This window comes from Mus caroli, unplaced genomic scaffold, assembly GCF_978045245.1.
Source record: "Mus caroli unplaced genomic scaffold, Mus_caroli_1 scaffold_5, whole genome shotgun sequence".
NCBI lineage: Eukaryota > Metazoa > Chordata > Mammalia > Rodentia > Muridae > Mus > Mus caroli.
In genome coordinates, this window is record NW_028227260.1 from 13,035,829 (window position 1) to 13,061,901 (window position 26,073).

The following is a 26,073-nucleotide window of genomic DNA, read 5'->3' on the forward strand; positions in this document are numbered from 1 at the left end:
GTGTGCACCTGCTCTAGATTTCTTTGATTATCCCCTGCTTATTCATCATCAGTTTGCTAGTTCCTGAATATATACTTTGTACTTCATTTTTGACGTTTGTCATAGCTCAGCCTTATTATAATTGTTCTTGCAATTTATATCCATATCTTCCTCTTTGTGGAGATAGGGTCTTATTCTGTAGTCCAGGCTAGACCTGAACTCATGACAACCCTCCCCCCTCTCCACACCTCAGCCTCTGAAGTACTGGGGTCACATGTGTGTACCTCCACACCCTGCTTGGATTGGATGCCTTTAAAGGGTACAAGCAGTGTCTCTGGCTGTTGCAGTACAAGACAGGGCAGTACACTTGCTGAACTGAGCTGAGATGTAAATTCATAATACAACTTGAGTGGATAACTTGTGTGTGTGTGTGTAGGCAAGAGGGCAAGAGGTCAGTATTCAGCATCTTCTATCACTCATCCACTTTTTTTTTTTTTTTTGAAAAAAGGTTCTCTCGTTGGCCTGGAACTTGCCATGTAGGCTTGGCTAACTGAGAGCTCCAGGGACTCATCTGTCTCTAATGCTTCCTCCACCCAGCACTGGGATTATAGATGCACACCACCATGGCTAGATCTGAACTCAGGTTCGCATGTTTATATGACAAGCACTTTACAAAGGGGAGCAATCTCCGGAGCCCGAGTTGGTGTTTTTATTTTTGTATCTTTCTTTACTCTGAGATAGGAATCCCTCACAGGGAATTTCCTACTTTTACTGACTAGGTTACAAGCACAGATCAGAACTATGTCATGGGTGGCTTCCAGCTGAATTGCAGCAGCCACTGGGGACTTGTTAGAGCTGAAGAAACTTGGGCTTCACCCCAAACCTACTGAATCAAATTCATATGGCTGGAAAGGAGGACTTTGTGTTTGAGCAAATCTTGTGCATATCAACATCTCAGAAGCATTTTTGTAGACAGTTTAAAAGGAGAAAAATTAATCTCCATTTGACATTTTATAAGGAGTGCTTATTTGTAATAGTCTGTTTAATGAAAAGGCGATTTATTGCTGGCAAACCATATGTTTTCGAATAAGCAACATTCCTTTCAATTTAACAGAATTTTCTGGAGTATCCCAAAACTCAAGGAACAGTTATTATTTTTTACTGGTTTATTATTAGTATGGTATACTTTAAGTTTAAAAAGAAAGAGGAGAATAAAATGTAGAAGAAAAAAAAAGCAGCCATTGGTACTTTGCCTGATCATGTCTATGAAAGTGTGAATTGGTTTTTTGTAAGAGCATGGGGCTGTTGACTGCATATCCCCCATAAAAGTCTTATCCCTTGTTGTTAAGTGGAGAAAATCATTGTACAGTCTCTGCTTTCCCACTTTGAAAGCTTCATGCTTCCATATTGAAAATAGGAACTGTATATTGCAAACAGTAATGGCTCTCTGCTGGAACCTGTTAGAAATGTCATCCTCTCAGCTGTGGGAATAAACACGTCAGAGCTTAGATACTAATTACTGTCACATGAAATGCAAGGAGACATCTTAGGACTTCTTGGCTGTTAGGAACCCCATCTTCTTGCAAATGGCAGCACATCACAGGGACTTTTACACTGTACAGTTTATAATTTACATGGCTGACCTGTTATTTTAAAATACCAACAGGAAGATTAAGGATGCTGAAAAAGCAAAGCCAGCCAATGCCCTTTGGCCTTCCTAAACCCAATGCAGAAAGTTCCCTGCCTTTTAAGGAAGATTATAATCTGCCACAACAGACAAAAGAGGGGTTACAAAGGGATTTATGTTCTATAATAAGTTTTGAACAATCCAGACTTCTCCTCAAGCAATTGCAGGCTGTAGTAAGATTGGGTTATATAGGCATGGCTGGGTAATTTAGGCATAGGTTGTTTCTAATAAAAGAACAGGACAAAGGATTGCTAGGCTAAGTTTGATCTGTTCCTGAATTCTGGATCTTGTTTGGTGGTTTGCCAAGAGAATAAATCATGCAGGGCTTTGGTGAAACACATATGACTGCAGGACATTGGGACTTCTCTAGAACTAAATGATATTAAGTGAGTTAGTATTTGTAAAGCACATTGCACAATGCCTACCACATAGAAACTGCTCTGCAAATGTTTGCTAAATATATGACAAGTTCTGCTTTGAATTGAGGAAGGCCTCATCTGTGTGCCTAGAAATACTTTTGAGTTAGTAAATGGATGGTTCTTGACTGAATGAATGCCCTAAGTTTGAGACTATAGAACTCCCACTCAGTACCAATTGCTTGTTTTGTTCACAACTGGCCTTTTCCCCCTTAAACATTGTGGCTCACTTGAGATATGTCCAAGATCTACATAAATGAGAAAGCCACACTCAAGACAGTTTATTCTCAGATATCCACTTCAAGTTCAACTGGGGGGTGGGCAGGGGCTACAGATTGGGTGAGTCACCCAGGATAAATAGCTAAAAGTTGACATATTTCCCAGAGGAGTGGTGAAATACTGTAGCAAGAATGTCAGGAAACTCCCCTTAAATGTAATATATGGCTGGGGAGAGCTCTCAGTCCCTACTACTAAAACTTCTACTAAAGAATTACCAGACAATTCAGAGCCATCATCTTTCAGACTCATAAAAACAGCAGTGAATTGAAAACATTTATTGTAACTGTCTGTTTCTCATGCTTTCTGCCTTCTCTTCTAACATAGCTGTTCTCTCCTCCCACCCTCTTTCCATCCATGTGTTTTGGAGAAACAAATTTTATCTACATATTCAGGGATAGCCTAGTTGGCTGAAGGTTATCCCCAGTCTCCTTAAATAGACAGATGACCCAACTCTGGCAGATGAGACTTGAGACAGCTTGTTCAAAGGCTTCTAGGAAATGTCTTCACTCCTAAGAGAGCCACAAATAGAGACAGTCTCTTTTACATGCCTGGTGTACATGCCTGAAGCAGCTGCAGCCATCTTGTTGCTTGTTCAAGGCGGATGACATCAGAATGGAAAGCTACTAAGGGGCAGAATAGGTTAAAGACTTTGTGAGCTGAAATGACCCATATGTTATATCATCAATCATTCCAACCCTGTTTGAGGTAGCTTATGTTATTCTTAACGGGCAGGGTGAGTAAACCAAGAGGTTAAACAGCTCAGGGTCACACAACACATAGGTGGAAGATCTAAAATTCAAACTGAACTCTGTTCAACTTCAGAGGCTGTGTTTGTTGTTGTGCTGTCTGAACCTTGATTCAGATGACGAGTGAACAAGAAGCAGAACCTGAGAGATGGCTGACCTATTCTTTCTTTCTTTCCTTTTTTCTTTTTTTCTTTTGACTTTGATGCCTAACATTTGACCTTTTTGACCCCTATTTCATCATGTGTAAGATAGTTGGACCAGATGTTTATGGAGGTTCTTTTTGGCTCAAGATCTTTTGAAATGCTTGATAAACCACAGGAAGGGATAAAAGAAAACAAATAACATACATTTGGTATCTTGAGAAAGGACACTGGGAAGGATTTGCCCTTTGAGTCCAAGATTCAGGGAGCCCAAAGAACAACAGAAGGTTCCGTGTGGCATTCAAGGGAATAAGCCTAAAACATATTTCTTGCCACAGCAAAAATAATAGAGGTAGAAAAGGACCAGTGAGAGGTATTTTCTGCAGGTTCCTCTTCAGCAAAGCAACCAGCTTGATTGTTCAGTTCCTGAACAGGGAGTGAAATTCTGAAACACTTTTATACTATCTCCAAAATGCTTAAACCATTACAGACATGCCAGTTTCCATGGTGCTTAAAGTATTATAGACATGCAGTTTAAAGTATTCCAGACATGATGTGTGTGTGGGTACATTATGTGAAGTGTCTTTAAAGGTGACTTACATTCCCCACTTAGGTTCATTTGTTTTTGTTTTGTTTTGTTTGGCTTTTTTTTTTCTGTGTTTGAACTTGATTTTGGATGGACAAGTAGCTATTGGATATAGTAGGGGTACCATAGGATATTTTGGTCCATGTATACATTGTGCAGTGAGGAAATAAACACCATCAACCTGTCCATCACCTTAAAGGTTTATCATTTTTTTCATGTGGTGAGAACATTCAAATTCTTTCAGCTATTTTGAAATGCATATTAGATGTTGCAAGAAAACTTGTTTTTCTGATATTATCACCAGAGACAGCAGTAGTGCCCAGAGAAGCTTCATCCCCCAAGTCACCAGGATGGGGAGAAAAAACAACCACACAGAGAATTTTGATTACCTATTTCTGTATACCAAACAGTAATTTAATGCAAAAGCTATTTTATGTGCTGATGACTCTTGATTAGTGAGTTGGAGAAACAAAGTTGGGACACCTTATGTCTGCCTGGGGATATCTGGACCTCTGGCTTGCTAGCTTGAAAGTGTAGAGAACTGGCTGACATGTGTATATTAGGGTCATGCGGGGCCTCAGTTCTTTGCTCCCTGGCTTCTCCATATGGCTAGTTGGATCTGCCTGTGGTGGTGGTTTCAAGATAGTTTGCCTTTGTTGGAATCAGAGAATGGAAGCTTGCCAGTCACCCAAAGGCTTGATGCTCAGGGTTATGGCTCAGAAACCAGCGCACTGTCATTTCTGCCACCTTCTACTGCCCAAAGCAAGTTACAGAGCATGCCTTGATTTAAGCCAAGGGGAGATGAACTCTGATCTCTGGAAGGGAAGGATGACAGAGACTTTGTGGCTCTCTTTATGTTCCTTTCAGGCTCTGAACAGATTAACTCAAGACTGGCTGCTAAGAGAATATCTCATGATTTCTGAGATTGTCATCCAATGGGCAATCTTTAACTTGTCAGCAACTAGTCTTTGAACCATCAGCTACAGTCACACTCTTAGACCTTTCACTATTAGCTTTCAAAACTTTTCCTTTGCTTTTCTGCTTTTCAATAGCTAATCTTTTCCAAGTAAAAACTTTTTTAAGAAGAAGAAATTGTCATTCTTTTGTTGATTTATAAAAACCTCTAAGTGATATCTGTATATCGTTATACTAGCAAAATTTTGATGATATTTAGTACATATAACAAAAATAAGGGCTGGAGAGATGGCTCAAGAGCACTGACTGCTCTTCCAGAGGTTCTGAGTCCAATTCCCAGCAACCACATGGTGGCTCACAACTATCTGTAATGGGATCTGATGCCTTCTTCTGGTGTGTCTGAGGCCAGCAGTAGTGAATACAGGATGAGGGAGACCCTGTAGGAGGATCAGCAGTCTCAATTAACCTGGACCCAGGAAATCTCTCAGATACTGGAACACCAACTAAGCAGCATACACCAGCTGATATGAGACTCCCAACACATATACAGCAGAGGACTGCCAGGGAAGATGCACCTAACCCTCAAGAGACTGGAGGCCCCAGGGAGTTTAGAGGTCTGGTGGGGTGGGGGTGGGGACATCCTTGTGGAGATGAGGGTTGGTCAGAAAAGATATACCTAACCCTCAAGAGACTGGAGGCTCCAGGGAGTTTAGAGGTCTGGTGGTGGTGGTGGGGGGCAAGGACATCCTTGTGGAGACAGGGGAGTGGAGAGAAGGTATGGGATTTAGAACAGTCAGAGGGTGGACTGGGAGGGGAATAAAATCTGGAGTTTAAAATAAATAAATATTCTTTTTAAAAAAGACAAGATTGGCAAATTATAAAAGCGTTTCTTGTTTGACTCTCCAAAGAGCCACAAACAATTCATCCTGTCTCTGTTTTCTGTACATATACATTTGAGTCTATATGTAGATGTTTATAGTAGTTTTTTTCTTAAGCAAAACTGTACATTATGGTGCAATTTGCCTTTCCTATTTAGAACTATAGCTGGGCAGTGGTGACACATGCCACTAATCCCAGAACTCAGGAGACAGAGGCAGGCAGATTTCTACGTTCGAGACCAGCCTGGTCTACAGAGGAGTTCCGGGACAGTCAGGGCTACACAGGGAAACCCTGTCTGGAAAAACTAAATCAATCAATCAATCAATCAATCAATCAAACAAACAAACAAACAAACAAACAAAAGAAATATACCATTTAGATTGATCCATACCAATATATCTACACACTGCTTTCTGTTAAGAGAGATTTTAGTTTTAATTATCTGCATCTTGCATGAGTTTGGGTTTGTGTACATAGGCAAGTGCCTATGGAGGTTAAGAAGACAGTATTAGAAACTTTGTAGCCGAGACATGTGTGGTTGTAAGCTATGTGATGTGCATGCTGGGGATCAGACCCAGGCCATCTACAAAAGTAGTGGTTACTGTTCACCACTCACCAGGCCACCTCTCTAGTCCCAACACGCTGTGTTTTTTTTTTTTTTTAATGGGTTCAAGTTGTTCCATAATACTGACATGACGTAATATAGACTTTCCTGGTAATAGTTGTAGACCTTCTGTTTGTAATTTTTAAAAACAATAAATGGCAATGGCAATTGTAACCAGTATTCTTATATCTACTTCTGAAGATTTTGTACATGTGCATTTCTATATGATAGATGCCTGAAGATCTAATAGCTGTGTTATAGAGTATGGACATTTATAATTTCAATACATTCAGGCAAGTAACCTCAAAACAAGGGTACTATTACATGCTCTCAATCCCTGACAATGATAGGTATTTAACTGAAGTTTTTCATTCTGCCAGGTTAATTAATGGGAGGAAATATCATCTCACCATTCTATTTCTTTCCTGTTATTATTACTTTTTATTATTTTTCTTTGAACTATCCTCTAATATCACTTGTCGAGTAAAACATGTTTTCTTTATATTTTTACTAAATATTTGTGAGTTCATATATATTCATCCTTTGTTATTTCTAAGGTGAAATTTCCAGATGTGCAATTGTTGGGTCCAAAGGGTTAAAACACGAAGGAAAGCTTTTGACATTTATTAGATGACTTTCAGGGGGATCGTTTGTAATCCTTCTTGAGATTTTTATAGTTGGTTGAGTGTCATCCTACCTCACTGATGATCGGAGCCTCATTCCTCTGCAGTTAAAAATCCTCTATGTAAAAAAGACCAAACTTTGAATTAGATACTAATATATCAGAAAACACTTGAGACCCAGTGATGCTTAGTTACTATGCACAAATAAGCAACAACTTTTTTCTTGAATGGAGAACAGCTAGTAGATGGTCCAGTAACCATAAGAGATAAGGGCATCTTTCATTCAATCACTATGCACTTTCCTTGTTGTCCTGCAGAAGTTACTATTTGTTGAGTACCTGTTAGGGTCCAGACATTGTTTTATGATTTAGACTCTCTAAAGATGAGTCAGTTTCTGAATCTGGTAGTAAAGTTGAGGGCATCTGCCATTCCAGATTCTTGTTTTGGCAGTTTGAATTCTACTTTCTGAGGCTGTGGTATGCAATTGTATCATTTGATCACTAAGTTTAGCTGGCCGCCTAGCCTGTCAACCCTGGTGCGGTTTTTATGTTCTCCACTTACATCAGGTACAAAGCAGTTAAAAAGATGTTTCTTTGTTAGACGTGGCTGTAAGTGAAAGAGAAAACATTGGTAAAAGTTGAAAAGCAGATAAGTTGTGGTGTGTGGACCTGAACAGGAAATAAGTTGCTCTTAAAAGGAACTATGATTTAGAAGATAGCCAAGGAGCTTGCACAAACATTTTTGTCGTTTCAGAGTGTAGAAATCTGCACAAGTCTCAGATCATACCTCAACAGTCTGCAGCACACAACCGGCATACGCTAGAAACGTTTCATGAAACATTGATGAGACAGAGAAACCTGTGGTCAAATGATTTGTGATTAAAAATATAGGAAAAAAGTATTCTTAGCCTAAGTAACTAAAAGTTACACTTGGAGGTGGTGTTTTCTTGGGCAGACTGGTGGTTTGTTCAGTTGAACTCTTTGAAGTAAATATGGGCACTCTGTACATTCAGAGCACAGAAATACTTGCTATCTGCACTGTTAATAATTGGACGGACATACTTAATCTCAGTGTGATGCAACAACATGAGATTTGAAGTCTGAGGGTTTTTTGTTGTTGTTTTATTTTTGTTATTGTTTTTTTTCTGTGGCCATAGCTCTCTTTCTAATAATCCTTGGAAATACACTTAACATCAGTGGATTTTCTTCTTTTTTGTGCATATGTGCACATGTGTATGTTTGTGTTTGTAGATGCTTGTGTATATATGTGAGCATATATGTGAAAGTCAAAGGGCAACCTAAAGTGGCATCCCTCAAGTGCTGTCTACCTTATTTTTGAGATACTGTCCCTTAGTGTCTTGCAAATCAGCAAGTAAGCTGGACTTTTTGGCTAGAGGTTCTTAAGGATCCTCCTAGCTCTGCCTCCCAGTGCTGGGGTTGTAAGTATACATCACAATGCCTAGAGTTGTCTATCTACTATCTATCTATCTATCTATCTATCTATCTATCTATCTATCTATCTATCTATCTATCTATCTATCTATCTATCTATTACTATTTAAAAAATATTCACTTTACATCCTGCTCACTGCCCCTCCCAGTCTCCCCCTCACACAATCCTTCCCCCTATATCACTTCCCTTCTTCTCTGAGAGGGTGGGAGTCCCCTGGGTATCCTCTCACCCTGGCACTTCAATCTCTGCAAGGCTAGGCACTTCTCCCACTGAGGCCAGACAAAGCAGCCCAATTAGAGTAATAGGACCCACAGATAGGCAACAGCTTTTGAGATAGCACCTACTCCAGTTGTTTGGGACCCACATGAAGGTCAAACTGCACATCTGCTACATATGTGCAGGGAGGCCTAGGTCCAGCCCGTGTGTGTTCTTTGGTTGGTGGCTCAGGTTCTGAGAGACCCAAGAGTCCAGATTAGTTGACTCTGTTGGTCTTCCTGTGGAGTTCCTATCCCCCTCGGGGCCCACAATCCTTTTTCCTACTTTTCCATAAGAGTCCCCAAGCTCCATCCACTCTTTGGCTGTGGATGTCTGTGTCCATTTGAGTCAGCTGCTGTGTGGAGCCCAGCAGTTGCAGATTTCCATTCATTCTCATGGTCATCTGGCCACCTCTCCTGTCCCTCTCCATACCTGATCCTAAACCCCCATTCCCCTCCCTATCCTCTCTCCCACTCGGTACCCTTCTTCCATCTGCCTCTTATGACTATTTTATTCCCCCTTCTAAATGAGATTGAAGAATCCTTGCTTGTGCCTTCCTTTTTGTTTAGCTTCTTCAGGTCTGTGGAGTATAACATGGGAATCCTGTATTTTATGGCTAATATCCACTTAAAACTGAATACATATAATGTTTGTCCTTTGGGTACTGGATTACCTCATTCAGGATGATATTTTCAAATTCCATCCATTTGTCTGCAAAAATTCATGCTATCTTTGTTTTTTGATAGATGAATAGTATTCCATTGTGTAGATGTACCAAATTTTCTTTATCTGTTCTTCAGTTGAGGGACAACATAGATTTCCCTCAGATTCTGGCTATTAGGAATAAAGCTTCAATGAACATAGTTGAGCAAGTGTCTTTGTGAGATGTTGGAGCATCTTTTGGATATATGCCCAGGAATGAATGGTATAGCTGGGTCTTGAGGTAGAACTATTGAAATAGAACTATTCCCAGATTTCTGAAGAAAAACAAAATTACCAAAGTGATTTTCAAAGTGGTTGTACAAGTTTGTACTCCCACCACTCTTTGGCTGCAATGGAATAGTGTTACCTTTGCTCTACATCCTCTCCAGCATGGGTTATCACTTGAGTTTTTGATTTTAGCCATTCTGACCTATTTAAGATGGAATCTTAGAATTGTTTTGATTTGCATTTTCCTGATGACTAAGAACTTTGGACATTTCTTTAAGTGCTTCTGGGTCATTCAAGATTCTTCTGTTGAGAATTCTGTTTAGCTCTGTAGCTTATTTTTAAATTGGGTTATTTGTGTCATTGGTATCTAACTTCTTGAGTTCTTTTTATATTTTGGATATTAATCCTCTGTCAGATGTAGGGTTGGTGAAGATCTTTTCCCAATCTGTAGGCTGCCATATTGTCCCATTGACATTGTCCTTTGCCTTACAGAAGTTCTTCAATTTTATGAGATCCCATTTGTCTATAGTTAATGTTAGAGCCTGGGCCATTGGTGTTCTGTTCAATAAATTGTCTCCTGTACCAAAGCATTCAAGGCTATTTTCCACTTTCTCTTCTATTAGATTCAATGTGTCTGGTTTTATGTTGAAGTCATTGATCCACTTGAACTTGAGTTTTGTGCACAGTGATAAATATGGATCTATTAGTATTCTTCTACATGTACATATCCAATTAGACCAGCACCATTTGTTGACGATTCTTTCTTTTTTTTCCATTGTATGGTTTTGGCTTTTTACCTAAAAAATCAAGTGTCCATGTGTATCTGTGTTTATTTCAGGGTCTTTTATTCAATTTCATTGATCCACTGTCTGTTCCTATACCAATACCATGCAGTTTTTATGATGGCACTTAGTGCTATGAATTTTCCTCTTAACATTGCTTTCATTGTGTCCCATAAGTTGGGTATGTTGTGCCTTCATTTTCATTGAATTCTAGAAAGTCTTTAATTTATTTTTTTCCTAGACCCAGAGATTATTGAGCAGAGAGTTGCTCAGTTTCCATGAGTGTGTAGACGTTCTGGTGTTTCTGTTGTTGCTGAAGTTCAGCTTTAATCCATGGTAGTCTGATATGATACATTGAGTTGTTTCAATCTTCTTGTATCTGTTGAGGCTTGCTTTGTGAGAGAGCATGTGGTCAATTTTGGAGAAGTATCCATGAGATGCTGAGAAGTAGGTATATTCTTTTGTGTTTGGGTCAGATATTCTATAGATGTCTGTTAGCACAATTTCATTCATAATGCCTGTTAATTTCATTATTTCTGTTTAGTTTTTGTCTGGATTGTCTCAATTGTGAGAGTGGGGTGTTGAAGTAATGTGTGGGGTTCAATGTGCAATTTAAGCTTTAACAAGGTTTCTTTTACAAATGTGGATTCCCTTGTGTTTGGCACATAAATGTTCAGAATTAAGATATCATCCTGGTAAATTTTTCCTTGGATGAGTATGAAGTGTCCTTCCCTGTCTCTTTTGATTAGTTATGGTTGAAAGTCTATTCTACTAGATATTAGCATGGCTACTCCAGCTTGCTTCTTGACTGTTTGCTTGGAAAACTTTTTTTAATATCCTTTTACTCTGAGGCAATGTCCATCTTTATGGCTGGTATGTGTTTCTTGTATGCAGCAGAATGATCAATCCTGTTTTCACATCCATTCTGTTAGCCTGTGTCTTTTTATTTGGGGAATTGAGTCCATTGACACTGAAAGATATTAATGACCAATGATTGTTAATTCCTGTTATTTTGATTTTAGTGTGTGTGTGTTTTCCTTTTTTGCTGATATGAAATTACTTATTTCCTGTGTTTTCTTGATGTAGTTTTCTTCCTTGGGTTGGAGTTTTCCTTCTAGTGTTTTCTTTTTATTATTATTATTAGGTATTTATTTCATTTACATTTCCAATGTTATCCCAAAAGTCCCCCCACCCTCCCCCACCCACTCCCCTACCCACCCACTCCCACCTCTTGGCCCTGGCGTTCCCCTGTACTGAGGCATATAAGGTCTACATGACCAATGGGCCTCTCTTTCCACTGATGGCTGACCAGGCCATCTTCTGATACATATGCAGCTAGAGACACGAGCTCTGGGGGGGGGGGAACAGCAATGGCTTGTGCTGTAAGATTGTTAATCAACAAATGGGACCTCATAAAATTGCAAAGCTTCTGTAAGGCAAAAGACACCGTCAATAAGACAAAAAGGCCACCAACAGATTGGGAAAGGATCTTTACCTATCCTAAATCAGATAGGAGACTAATATCCAATATATATAAAGAACTCAAGAATGTGGACTCCAGAAAATCAATAACCCCATTAAAAATGGGGCTCAGAGCTAAACAAAGAATTCTCACCTGAGGAATACCGAATGGCTGAGAAGCACCTGAAAAAATGTTCAGCATCCTTAATCATCAGGGAAATGCAAATCAAAACAATCCTGAGATTCCACCTCACACCAGTCAGAATGGCTAAGATCAAAAATTCAGGTGAGAGTAGATGCTGTCGAGGATGTGGAGAAAGAGGAACACTTCTCTGTTGTTGGTGGGATTGCAAGCTTGTACAACCACTCTGGAAATCAGTCTGGCGGTTCCTCAAAAAATTGGACATAGTACTACTGGAGGATCCCGCAATACCTCTCCTGGGCATATATCCAGAAGATGTTCCAATAAGTAAGAAAGAAACATGCTCCACTATGTTCATAGCAGCCTTATTTATAATAGCCAGAAGCTGGAAAGAACCCAGATGCCCCTCAACAGAGGAATGGATACAGAAAATGTGGTACATTTACACAATGGAGTACTACTCAGCTATTAAAAAGAATGAATTTATGAAATTCCTAGGCAAATGGATGGACCTGGAGGGCATCATCCTGAGTGAGGTAACACAATCACAAAAGAACTCACATGACATGTACTCACTGATAAGTGGATATTAGCCCAGAAACTTAGAATACCCAAGATATAAGATACAATTTGTGAAACACATGAAGCTCGGGAAGAACGAAGACCAAAGTGTGGACACTTTGCCTCTTCTTGGAATTGGGAGCAAGGCACCCATGGAAGGAGCTTACAGAGACAGAGTTTGGAGCTGAGACGAAAGGATGGACCATCTAGAGACTGCCATACCCAGGGATCCATCCCATAATCAGCCTCCAAACTCTGACACCATTGCATACACTAGCAAGATTTTGCTGAAAGGACCCAGATAGTGCTGTCTCTTGTGAGACTATGCCGGGGCCTAGCAAACACAGAAGTGGATGCTCACAGTCAGCTATTGTATGGATCCCAGGGCCCCCAAATGGAGGAGCTGGAGGAAGTACCCTGGGAGCTGGGGGGATCTGCAACCCTATAGGTGGAACAACAATATGAACCAACCTTCTAGTGTTTTCTTATAGGGCTGGGTTTGTGGATAGATAATGTTTAAGTTTGGATTTGTCTTGAAATATCTTGTTTTCTCCATCTATGGTGATAGAGAGTTTTGCTGGGTATAGTAGTCTAGGTTAGCATGTGTGGTTTTTAGAGATTGCAAAGTATCAGACTAGCCCCTTCTAGCTTTTACAGTCTGTGTTGAGAAGTCAGGTGCAATTCTGATAGGTCTGCCTCTGTGTGTTACCTGCCAGATTTTTGTTTTGTTTTGTTCTCCCAGTCTCTTTTATTATTCTCTCCTTGTTCTGTAGATTTTGTGTTTTGATTATTGTGTAACTGGGGGATTTATGTATTTAATTTATTTTTAAGCATAGGTCTTGGGGATTGAACTCAAGGCCTCATGGTTTTGTAGCAAGCACTTTATGGACTGAGCAGTCTCCCCAGTTCAGTGCCTTATTTTCTTCTCTGTGAACTGTAAATGCTGGGCACCAAATTTTGTAAACATAAAACTTTGGATGGGAACCACAATCCTTCAAATAAGGTATACTATACAAAAAAAACATGCTCACCCAGTATGAGCTTATTATTTTTCCACAGTAAAAAAAAGAGGGAAATTATTTGTATTCATTCATCCATTACCAGCTTCTGATTACCTGCCACGAGTGAGGCACTTGTACTGATGACTGGAATGGTGACATCAACAAGGAACTGGTTTCCACTTTGTAGGTATACCCACCAGTAGAGATAGTGATCATAATGGAGTAGTTTAGCCCATGCTGGGCTGAAGCTGGTTTATGCAGGTTCACAAGAAAGTACGTCAATGGTCCAGAATTCTGAAAAAATGGTTGCTAACCATATCTACTATTAAAACTAAATAGGTGACTCTCTATTATATCTACTATTAAAACTGGTTTTAATAGTAGATATAATATTTTTTTTTTTAATTTTTTTTTTTAATATTTTTATTACATAATTTCCTCAATTACATTTCCAATACTATCCCAAAAGTCCCCCATAGCGCCCCCCACTTCCCTACCCACCCATTCCCATTCTTTTGGCCCTGGCATTCCCCTATATTGGGGCATATAAAGTTTGCAAGTCCAATGGGCCTCTCTTTCCATTGATGGCCGACTAGGCCATCTTTCGATACATATGCAGCTAGAGACAAGAGCTCCAGGGTTCCGGTTAGTACATCATGTTGTTCCAACAATAGGGTTGCAGATCCCTTTAGCTCCTTGGGTACTTTCTCTAGCTTCTCCATTGGGAGCCCTGTGATACATCCAATAGCTGACTGTGAACATCCACTCCTGTGTTTGCTAGGCCCCGGCATCGTCTCACAAGAGACAGCTATATTTGGGTCCTTTCAGCAAGATCTTGCTAGTGTATGCAATGGTGTCAGCGTTTAGAAGCTGATTATGGGACGGATCCCTGGATACAGCAGTCTCTAAATGGTCCATCCTTTCATCACAGCTACGAACTTTGTCTCTGTAGCTCCTTCCCTGGGTGTTTTGTTCCCAATTCTAAGAAGGTGCACAGTGTCCACACTTTGGTCTTCATTCTTCTTGAGTTTCATGCGTTTAGCAAATTGTATCTTATATCTTGGGTATCCTAAGTTTTGGGCTAATATCCACTTATCAATGAATACATATTGTGTGAGTTCTTTTGTGATTGTGTTACTTCACTCAGGATGATGCCCTCCAGGTCCATCCATTTGGCTAGGAATTTCATAAATTCATTCTTTTTAATAGCTGAGTAGTACTCCATTGTGTAAATGTACCATAATTTCTGTATCCATTCCTCTGTTGAGGGACATCTGGGTTCTTTCCAGCTTCTGGCTATTATAAATAGGGCTGCTATGAACATAGTGGAGCATGTGTCCTTTTTACCGGTTGGGACATCTTCTGGATATATGCCCAGGAGAGGTATTGCTGGATCCTCCGGTAGTACTATGTCCAATTTTCTGAGGAACCGCCAGACTGATTTCCAGAGTGGTTGTACAAGCTTGCAATCCCACCAACAATGGAGGAGTGTTCCTCTTTCTCCACATCCTCGCCAGCATCTGCTGTCACCTGAATTTTTGATCTTAGCCATTCTGACTGGTGTGAGGTGGAATCTCAGGGTTGTTTTGATTTGCATTTCCCTGATGATTAAGGATGTTGAACATTTTTTCAGGTGCTTCTCTGCCATTCGGTATTCCTCAGGTGAGAATTCTTTGTTCAGTTCTGAGCCCCATTTTTTAATGGGGTTATTTGACTTTCTGGAGTCCACCTTCTTGAGTTCTTTATATATATTGGATATTAGTCCCTTATCTGATTTAGGATAGGTGAAGATCCTTTCCCAATCTGTTGGTGGTTTTTTTGTCTTATTGATGGTGTCTTTAGCCTTGCAGAAGCTTTGTAGTTTCATGAGGTCCCACTTGTCAATTCTCGATCTTACAGCACAAGCCATTACTGTTCTATTCAGGAATTTTTCCCCTGTGCCCATATCTTCAAGGCTTTTCCCCACTTTCTCCTCTATAAGTTTCAGTGTCTCTGGTTTTATGTGAAGTTCCTTGATCCACTTAGACTTGACCTTAGTACAAGGAGATAGGAATGGATCGATTCGCATTCTTCTACATGTTAACAACCAGTTGTGCCAGCACCATTTGTTGAAAATGCTGTCTTTCTTCCACTGGATGTTTTTAGCTCCCTTGTCGAAGATCAAGTGACCATAGGTGTGTGGGTTCATTTCTGGGTCTTCAATTCTATTCCATTGGTCTATTTGTCTGTCACTATACCAGTACCATGCAGTTTTTATCACAATTGCTCTGTAGTAGAGCTTTAGGTCCGGCATGGTGATTCCACCAGAGGTTCTTTTATCCTTGAGAAGAGTTTTTGCTATCCTAGGTTTTTTGTTATTCCAGATGAATTTGCAGATTGCACTTTCTAATTCGTTGAAGAATTGATTTGGAATTTTGATGGGGATTGCATTGAATCTGTAGATTGCTTTTGGCAAGATAGCCATTTTTACAATGTTGATCCTGCCAATCCATGAGCATGGGAGATCTTTCCATCTTCTGAGATCTTCTATAATTTCTTTCTTCAGAGACTTGAAGTTTTTATTATACAGATCTTTCACTTCCTTAGTTAGAGTCACGCCAAGATATTTTATATTATTTGTGACTATTGAGAAGGGTGTTGTTTCCCTAATTTCTTTCTCAGCCTGTTTATTCTTTGTGTAGAGAAAGGCCATTGATTTGTTTGAGTTAATTTTATATCCAGCTACTTCACCGAAGCTGTTTATCAGGCTTAGGAGTTCTCTGGTGGAATTTTTAGGGTCACTTATATATACTATCATATCATCTGCAAAAAGTGATATTTTGACTTCCTCTTTTCCAATTTGTATCCCTTTGATCTCCTTTTGTTGTCGAATTGCTCTGGCTAGGACTTCAAGTACAATGTTGAATAGGTATGGAGAAAGTGGACAGCCTTGTCTAGTCCCTGATTTTAGAGGGATTGCTTCAAGCTTCTCACCATTTACTTTGATGTTGGCTACTGGTTTGCTGTAGATTGCTTTTATCATGTTTAGGTATGGGCCTTGAATTCCTGATCTTTCCAAGACTTTTATCATGAATGGGTGTTGGATCTTGTCAAATGCTTTTTCCGCATCTAAGGAGATGACCATGTGGTTTTTATCTTTGAGTTTGTTTATATACTGGATTACGTTGATGGATTTCCGTATATTGAACCATCCCTGCATCCCTGGGATGAAACCTACTTGGTCAGGATGGATGATTGTTTTGATGTGTTCTTGGATTCGGTTAGCAAGAACTTTATTGAGGATTTTTGCATCAATATTCATAAGGGATATTGGTCTGAAGTTTTCTATCTTTGTTGGGTCTTTTTGTGGTTTAGGTATCAGAGTAATTGTGGCTTCATAGAATGAGTTGGGTAGAGTACCTTCTGTTTCTATTTTGTGGAATAGTTTGTGAAGAACTGGGATTAGATCTTCTTTGAAGGTCTGATAGAACTCTGCACTAAACCCATCTGGTCCTGGGCTTTTTTTAGTTGGGAGACTATTAATGACTGCTTCTATTTCTTTGGGGGATATAGGGCTGTTTAGATCATTAACCTGATCTTGATTCAACTTTGGTACCTGGTATCTGTCTAGGAACTTGTCCATTTCATCCAGGTTCTCCAGTTTTGTTGAGTATAGCCTTTGGTAGAAGGATCTGATGGTGTTTTGGATGTCTTCAGGATCTGTTGTTATGTCTCCTTTTTCATTTCTGATTTTGTTAATTAGGATGCTTTCCCTGTGCCCTCTAGTGAGTCTGGCTAAGGGTTTATCTATCTTGTTGATTTTCTCAAAGAACCAGCTCCTTGATTGGTTGATTCTTTGAATAGTTTTTCTTGTTTCCACTTGGTTGATTTCACCCCTGAGTTTGATTATTTCCTGCCGTCTACTCCTCTTGGGTGAATTTGCTTCCTTTTGTTCTAGTGCTTTTAGGTGTGTTGTCAAGCTGCTAATGTGTGCTCTCTCTAGTTTCCTTTTGGAGGCACTCAGAGCTATGAGTTTTCCTCTTAAAAATGCTTTCATTGCGTCCCATAAGTTTGGGTATGTTGTGGCTTCATTTTCATTGAACTCTAAAAAGTCCTTAATTTCTTTCCTTATTCCTTCCTTGACCAAGGTATCATTGAGAAGAGTGTTGTTCAGTTTCCACGTGAAGGTGGGCTTTCTATTATTTATTTTGTTATTGAAGATCAGCCTTAGTCCATGGTGATCTGATAGGATGCATGGGACAATTTCAATATTTTTATATCTGTTGAGGCCTGTTTTGTGACCAATTATGTGGTCAATTTTGGAGAAGGTACCATGAGGTGCTGAGAAGAAGGTATATCCTTTTGTTTTAGGATAGAATGTTCTGTAGATATCTGCCAGATCCATTTGATTCATAATTTCTCTTAGTTTCACTGTGTCCCTGTTTAGTTTCTGTTTCCATGATCTGTCCATTGGTGAAAGTGGTGTGTTGAAGTCTCCCACTATTATTGTATGAGGTGCAATGTGTGCTTTGAGATTTACTAAAGTTTCTTTAATGAATGTGGCTGCCTTTGTATTTGGAGCATAGATATTCAGGATTGATAGTTCCTCTTGGAGGATTTTACCTTTGATGAGTATGAAGTGTCCCTCCCTGTCTTTTTTAATGACTTTGGGTTGGAAGTCAATCTTATCAGATATTAGAATGGCTACTCCAGCTTGTTTCTTCATGCCATTTGCTTGGAGAATTGTTTTCCAGCCTTTCATTCTGAGGTAGTGTCTATCCTTTTCTCTGAGATGAGTTTCCTGTAAGCAGCAAAATGTTGGGTCTTGTTTGTGTAGCCAGTTTGTTAGTCTATGTCTTTTTATCGGGGAGTTGAGTCCATTGATATTAAGAGATATTAAGGAAAAGAAATTGGTGTTTCCTGTTATTTTTGATGTTAAAGTTGGCATTTTGTTCTTGTGGCTGTCTTCTTTTAGGTTTGTTGAGGGATTACCTTCTTGTTGTTTCTAGGGCGTGGTTCCTGTCCTTGTATTGGTTTTTTTCTGTTATTATCCTTTGAAGGGCTGGATTCGTGGAGAGATAATGTGTGAATTTGGTTTTGTCGTGGAATACTTTGGTTTCTCCATCTATGTTAATTGAGAGTTTGGCTGGGTATAGTAGCCTGGGCTGGAATTTGTGTTCTTTTAGTGTCTGTATAACATCTGTCCAGGATCTTCTGGCTTTCATAGTCTCTGGTGAAAAATCTGGTGTAATTCTGATAGGCTTGCCTTTATATGTTACTTGGCCTTTTTCTCTTACTGCTTTTAGTATTCTATCTTTATTTAGAGCATTTGTTGCTCTGATTATTATGTGTCGGGAGGTATTTCTTTTCTGATCCAGTCTATTTGGAGTTCTGTAGGCTTCTTGTATGTTCATGGGCATCTCTTTCTTTAGATTTGGGAAGTTTTCTTCTATAATTTTGTTGAAGATGTTCGCTGGTCCTTTGAGTTGAAAATCTTCATTCTCATCCACTCCTATTATCCGTAGGTTTGGTCTTCTCATTGCGTCCTGGATTTCTTGGATGTTTTGAGTTAGGATCTTTTTGCATTTTACATTTTCCTTGATTGTTGTGCCGATGTTCTCTATGGAATCTTCTGCACCTGAGATTCTCTCTTCCATCTCTTGTATTCTGTTGCTGATGCTTGCATCTATGGTTCCAGATTTCTTTCCTAGGGTTTCTATCTCCAGTGTTGCCTCATTTTGGGTTTTCTTTATTGTGTCTACTTCCCTTTTTAGGTCTAGTATGGTTTTGTTCATTTCCATCATCTGTTTGGATGTGTTTTCCTGTTTTTCTGTAAGGACTTCTACCTGTTTGATTATGTTATCATGTTTTTCTTTAAGGATTTGTAACTCTTTAGCAGTGTTCTCCTGCAATTCTTTAAGGGATTTTTGTGCTTCCTCTTTATTGTCTTCTTCCTTTTTAGCAGTGTTCTCCTGCATTTCTTTAAGTGTGTTATTAACGTCCTTCTTGAAGTCCTCTATCATCATCAGGAGATATGCTTTTAAATCCGTGTCTAGCTTTTCCGGTGTGTTGGGGTGCCCTGGACTGGGTGAAGTGGGGGTGCTGGGTTCTGATGATGGTGAGTGGTCTTGGTTTCTGTTAGTAAGATTATTACGTTTACCTTTCGCCATCTGGTAATCTCTGGGGTTAGTTGTTATCGTTGTCACTATTTAAAGATTGGAGCAGAAGCTGTGTTCCACTCACCAGCAGTCCCAAAATCCTGCGGCGGGGGTCGTGGGTAGCTGGCGGGTGTCAGGCAACCCTGCGCTCCCGCTACCCTGGCGCTGATCCGGCCGGGTGAGGCCTGTGGCCCTACTCAGGCTGGTTTCTGCTTCCCTAACTAATGCAGTCTCAGGTCCCGCGCAATTGGATTGGAGCAGAAGCTGTGCTCCCCTCACCAGAAGTCTTAAGATCCTGTGGCGGGTGTTGTGGGCAGTTGGCGATTGTCAGCAGACCCTGCGCCCCAGCTGCTCAGGTGCTTTTCTGACCGGAAGAGGCTTGTGGCCCTGTGTGGGCCGGATTTCTCTCTCCCCAACCAGAGCAGTCTCAGGTCCCGCGTGATTGGACTGGAGCAGAAGCTGTGTTCCACTCACCAGCAGTCCCAAAATCCTGCGGCGGGGGTCGTGGGTAGCTGGCGGGTGTCAGGCAACCCTGCGCTCCCGCTACCCTGGCGCTGATCCGGCCGGGTGAGGCCTGTGGCCCTACTCAGGCAGGTTTCTGCTTCCCTAACTAATGCAGTCTCAGGTCCCGCGCAATTGGATTGGAGCAGAAGCTGTGTTCCACTCACCAGCAGTCCCAAAATCCTGCGGCGGGGGTCGTGGGTAGCTGGCGGGTGTCAGGCAACCCTGCGCTCCCGCTACCCTGGCGCTGATCCGGCCGGGTGAGGCCTGTGGCCCTACTCAGGCTGGTTTCTGCTTCCCTAACTAATGCAGTCTCAGGTCCCGCGCAATTGGATTGGAGCAGAAGCTGTGCTCCCCTCACCAGAAGTCTTAAGATCCTGTGGCGGGTGTTGTGGGCAGTTGGCGAGTGTCAGCAGACCCTGCGCCCCAGCTGCTCAGGTGCTTTTCTGACCGGAAGAGGCTTGTGGCCCTGTGTGGGCCGGATTTCTCTCTCCCCAACCAGAGCAGTCTCAGGTCCCGCGTGATTGGACTGGAGCAGAAGCTGTGTTCCACTCACCAGCAGTCCCAAAATCCTGCGGCGGGGGTCGTGGGTAGCTGGCGGGTGTCAGGCAACCCTGCGCTCCCGCTACCCTGGCGCTGATCCGGCCGGGTGAGGCCTGTGGCCCTACTCAGACCGGTTTCTGCTTCCCTAACTAATGCAGTCTCAGGTCCCGCGCAATTGGATTGGAGCAGAAGCTGTGTTCCACTCACCAGCAGTCCCAAAATCCTGCGGCGGGGGTCGTGGGTAGCTGGCGGGTGTCAGGCAACCCTGCGCTCCCGCTACCCTGGCGCTGATCCAGCCGGATGAGGCCTGTGGTCCTACTCAGGCCGGTTTCTGCTTCCCTAACTAATGCAGTCTCAGGTCCCGCGCAATTGGATTGGAGCAGAAGCTGTGCTCCCCTCACCAGAAGTCTTAAGATCCTGTGGCGGGTGTTGTGGGCAGTTGGCGAGTGTCAGCAGACCCTGCGCCCCAGCTGCTCAGGTGCTTTTCTGACCGGAAGAGGGTTCATATAATATTTTTATAATAGTTTTAAACTACTATTAAAGCTGGTTTATGCAGGTTCACAAGAAAGTACGTCAATGGTCCAGAATTCTGAAAAAATGGTTGCTAACCATACCTACTATTAAAACTAAATAGGTGACTCTCTATTATATCTACTATTAAAACTAAATAGGTGACTCTCGTTAACTCATCGATTTCATATCTGTGGATTTGCCTACTGAATGAAATTTATTTGTAACTATACAAATCAGTACTGTGGCAATTTGTGAGCATGTGTGTGTATGAGGCCAGGAGAAATTTGAGTTGCCCTAGGTGTATGTTTTCAGCTGAGGTTGAACAAGGCCTTTTCATTTCAGCTCCTATACTTTAAACAAACATTCTTTTGTTTTATATTTAGTGCCAGGTTTTTCACATTTTTGTGGGTGATTTTTCTGTTTAAAATAACCTCAAACATAGTGCTGATGTACTTTTTCGGGTTCCATGGCACAAAAAAAGCTATTGGTGCGTTTTAGAGAAAAACATACATTAGATAAGCTCCGTCCATGTGTAAGTTATAGTACTGTGGCTGTGCATTCAGTGTTACTGAATAGCAGTACATATCATAGAAAATGTCTTTAAATAGAATACAAATAGAACAGTTTAATAGATGATCATAAATATCAGATCTTATGATCAGAAGCACATAGAGATCTAATTTTTATTTCTTCTAGAAGCATTGTAATTTAGTGTTTCCAGCACTTCCTAGAAGGCAACAACTGTGAATAAGAACTGACTGTATACCTGTACAATAAAATTATAAATTATATAAAACAAAAGCTAATTAATGCCCCAAACTTCCCATCTTCTTTTATTTTACTGCATGCTATTATCTCTGAGCTGCTATATATGTCTATTGTATTCATATAGTAGGGATATTATCTAATAAAGGTGTTCTGCGCACAAGTCATCCCTTCCGTGTTTAACGATGCCAAGTCAGCAGCTTGACATCAGCCAAGGTAGAAATATTTACTCCATGGAAATAAGTAAATGCTAAAAACCAAGAGTCTTTATTTCCAGTCACCATTTAGTCTTCAAACATTTACCAGTATATAGCTGTCTTCAACTTTTTCCAGAGGTCTACTGATGGGGCTAACAATGCCAACTTCCATGTACTTCCTAAGAGCCTGCCTACTAATACCTCTGGTTCATTAACCAATAGTGACTCAAGGTGGGATATATGCACTCAGGCTTCCCATGGGACCAACTGAACTGAGAGGTTCAGATGCCGGAGAATATGCTCATTTGGTTTACCCTCCTTCCCCACCTTGCTTCCTTCTTTCCCTTGCCGCCTTCCCCTGGAAGCACTGTCTTCTTTTTTTTTATTGTGTATTTATTTCATTTACATTTCCAATGCTATCCCAAAAGTCCCCCACACGCTCCCCCACCCACTCCCCCACCCACCCACTCCCACTTCTTGGCCCTGGCATTCCCCTGTACTGGGGCATATAAAATTTGCACAACCAATGGGCCTCTCTTTTCACTGATGGCCGACTAGGCCATCTTCTGATACATATGCAGCTAGAGACACGAGCTCCAGGGGGTACTGGTTAGTTCATAATGTTGTTCCACCTATAGGGTTGCAGATCCCTTTAGCTCCTTGGGTACTTTCTCTAGCTCCTCCATTGGAGGCCCTGTGATCCATCCAATAGCTGACTGTGAGCATCCACTTCTGTGTTTGCTAGGCTCCGGCATAGTCTCACAAAAGACAGCTCTATCTGGGTCCTTTCAGCAAAATCTTTCTAGTGTATGCAATGGTGTCAGCATTTGGAAGCTGATTATGCCATATCCCCGGATATGGCAGTGTCTAGGTGGTCCATCCTTTTGTCACAGCTCCAGACTTTGTCTCTGTAACTCCTTCCATGGGTGTTTTGTTCCCAATTCTAAGAAGGGTTCAAAGTGTCCACACTTTGGTCTTCCTTCTTCTTAAGTTTCATGCACTGTCTTCTTAAATCTCCTTCACACAAATGTTAAGTTTTAGTATTTGCTCTTGGAGTAGCCCATCTGAAAGGTTCTCCAGCAAATCTGGGAAGGAAACCATAAGGTCAGCAGCTGGCAAATATGCATCTCATGTTGACCCTAAAGAGAAAAGAAATCCAGTTCTAGTTGCATGTGCTGCCTAAATAAATAAATAAATAGAAAAAGAACATTGTTCATCCCCCCTCCCTCTGCTTTTAGTTCCTCCTTAAAAAGCTGTTACTGCATTGGCAAGACAGCTCAGTGGGTAAAGCACTTGTAGAACAAGCCTGATGGCTCACATTCATTGCCAGAACCCATGTAAAGACAGAAGGAGAGAACCAGCTCCACGGAGTTGTCATCTGACTGCCACATATGTATGTGGCACATGCCGTGGCCCCTCACAGCAGATACACAGAGCTACATACACATACACAAATAATAAAATATAACTTTCAATAAGCCACCGTTTTTCAATTTTACATTTGATTTAAAATGTTTTAACACCTGTAAAGTTAGGCAAGCATTACAATTTCTTTTGGTTTTGTACTTGTAACTTTGTAGTTGCTTAATGCTTTCATATCTTGATAAAATCTAAACGATTACTGGAACATCTTTTACTCACCCTGGCTTCTTGCTGGGTTTGCCTCTGCTGAGCTCAGCTAGCAGTCTTGACCTCTGACATGCAATAATAAATCAAGCTTTCATCAAGTTTTTCTTAGGCTATCGAAAAACAAAAACCTGTAAAGCTGCAATAACTTCCTTTGGAAGTCTAATTTGTTTTACCGTGATGAAAAGATAGTAAGTAATAAAGAAGCCTATTGTGCTGTTGTGTACAAGTGGAATGTGATGCTCAGAATAGTTTCCTCATTTTTAAATAATTATTGCTCTAGAGTTAGCAACTGCCAGTTCAGAGTCATGGTCTGGGTAATTGAGCAGTAATTAAATGTTTGCTTGGGAAAACAATTTTAGATTGATAAATTGCTTTATTGCATTTTGAAAGGCTGAAAGGGGCGGTCAATCAGGTGGACTGTGTGTTTGTCTTCTTCACAAAATGCCATGAATTATTCACATGGGCAAAGACTGAATTTAAGAAGGAACGAGAATTGGGGCATAGGGTCATTCTTGCCCCAGCAGCCATTACAGAGTTGAGACCTGTCTCAATGATTCCTGGCAAGGTTTGAGAATAAGGGAGAAGTTCCTGTATAGTGAATCTGATGTATAAAACTGAGTCCACTGGCTGGGGAGTTATTTACTCTCTTCAATATTGCCCTGGGCCAAGCAGCTCTGCAGAAGAAAGAATTTCTGGTAACTTCTGTTAAAGTATGTAAAATTCCGAGGAAAGCATGAATCATGATTCACAAAGTATAGCACACATGAGAGAAATATTGCTAAGAACATTAGATACCACAAAACAAATGCTTCACTGGGACTTCTGACTGTATTCATGACTTTATGTTTGCTCTGGATTTTTTTTCATTTTTAATTGGTTATCTTATTTATTTACATTTCAAGTGTTATCCCCCTTCCCAGTTTCCCCTCCACAAGCTCCCGATTCCCTCCTCTCCCCCTTGCCTCTATGAGGGTGCTTCCCCACCTGCCCACCCACTCCTGCCTCAGTGTCCTAGCGTTCCCCTATCCTGGGTCATCAAGCCTCCACAGGACCAAGAGGCTCCCCTCCCAGAGATGCCAGATAAGGCCATCCTTTGCTACATATCCAGCTGAAGCCATGAGTACCGCTGTTGTTGTTGGTTGTTGGTTTAGTCCTTGGGAGCTCTGGGGGTTCTGCTTGGTTGATATTGTTGTTTTCCCTATGAGGTTGCAAAACCATTCAGCTCCTACAGTCCTTGCCCTAACTTCTCTATTGGGGTCCCCGTGCTGAGTCCAATGTTTGGCTGTGTACATCTACATCTGTGTTGGTCTGGCTACAGCAAAGCCTCTCAGGGGACAGCTAGCTATACTGAGCTCCTGTCAGTAAGCACTTCTTGGCATCAGCAATAGTGTTTGGGTTTGGTGGCAGCAGATGGGATGGATCCATAGATGGGTCAGTCTCTGGATGGCCTTTCCTTCAGTTTCTGCTCCACTCTTTGTCCCTGAATTTCCTTTTGACAGGAGGAATTCTGGATTAATATTTTTGAGGTAGGTGGGACGCCCCATCTCTCAACCAGGAGCCATGCCTAACCTCTGGATATGGTCTCTACAGGTTCTATCTCCCCTTTGTTGGGTATTTCAGCTTATGTCCTCCTTGTTGGGTCCTGGGAACCTCTTGAGTTCCTGGCATCTGGGACTTTCTAGTGGCTAACCCCGGTTCCTCCTCCCCAAGGACTACACATCTAGTTTCAAATCCCTGACCCTCAGTACTTCTCCCCCATCTCCTCCCATATCTGAACTGCCCTCATTTTCTCTCCCCCTCCTCTCTCCCTCCCAGATCCCTCTCTCTCTTTACTTCCCGGAGATTATTCTCTTCCCCCTACTGAGTAGGACTGTAGCATCCACACTTTGGTGGGATCTTCTTTCTTCTTGGGTTTCATATGGTCTGTGAGTTGTATCATGGGTATTTTGAGTTTCCTTTTGGCTAATATCCACCTATCAGTGAGTACATATGACGTGTGTTCTTTTGTGACTGGGTTACCTCACTCAGGATCATATTTTCCAGTTCCATCCATTTGCCTAAGAATTTTATAAAGTCTATTTTTAATAGCTGAGTAGTACTCCATTGTGTAAATGTACCACATTTTTTGTACCCATTCCTCTGTTGAGGGACATCTGGGTTGTTTCCAGCTTCTGGCTGTTATAAATAAGGCTGTTATGAACATAGTGGAGCATGTGTTCTTGTTATATGTTGGAGCATCTTTTGGGTGTAGTCCCAGGAGTGGTATAGCTGGGTCCTCAGCAAATACTATGTCCAATTTTCTGAGGAACCACCAAACTGATTTCCAGAGTGGTTGTACCAGCTTGCAATA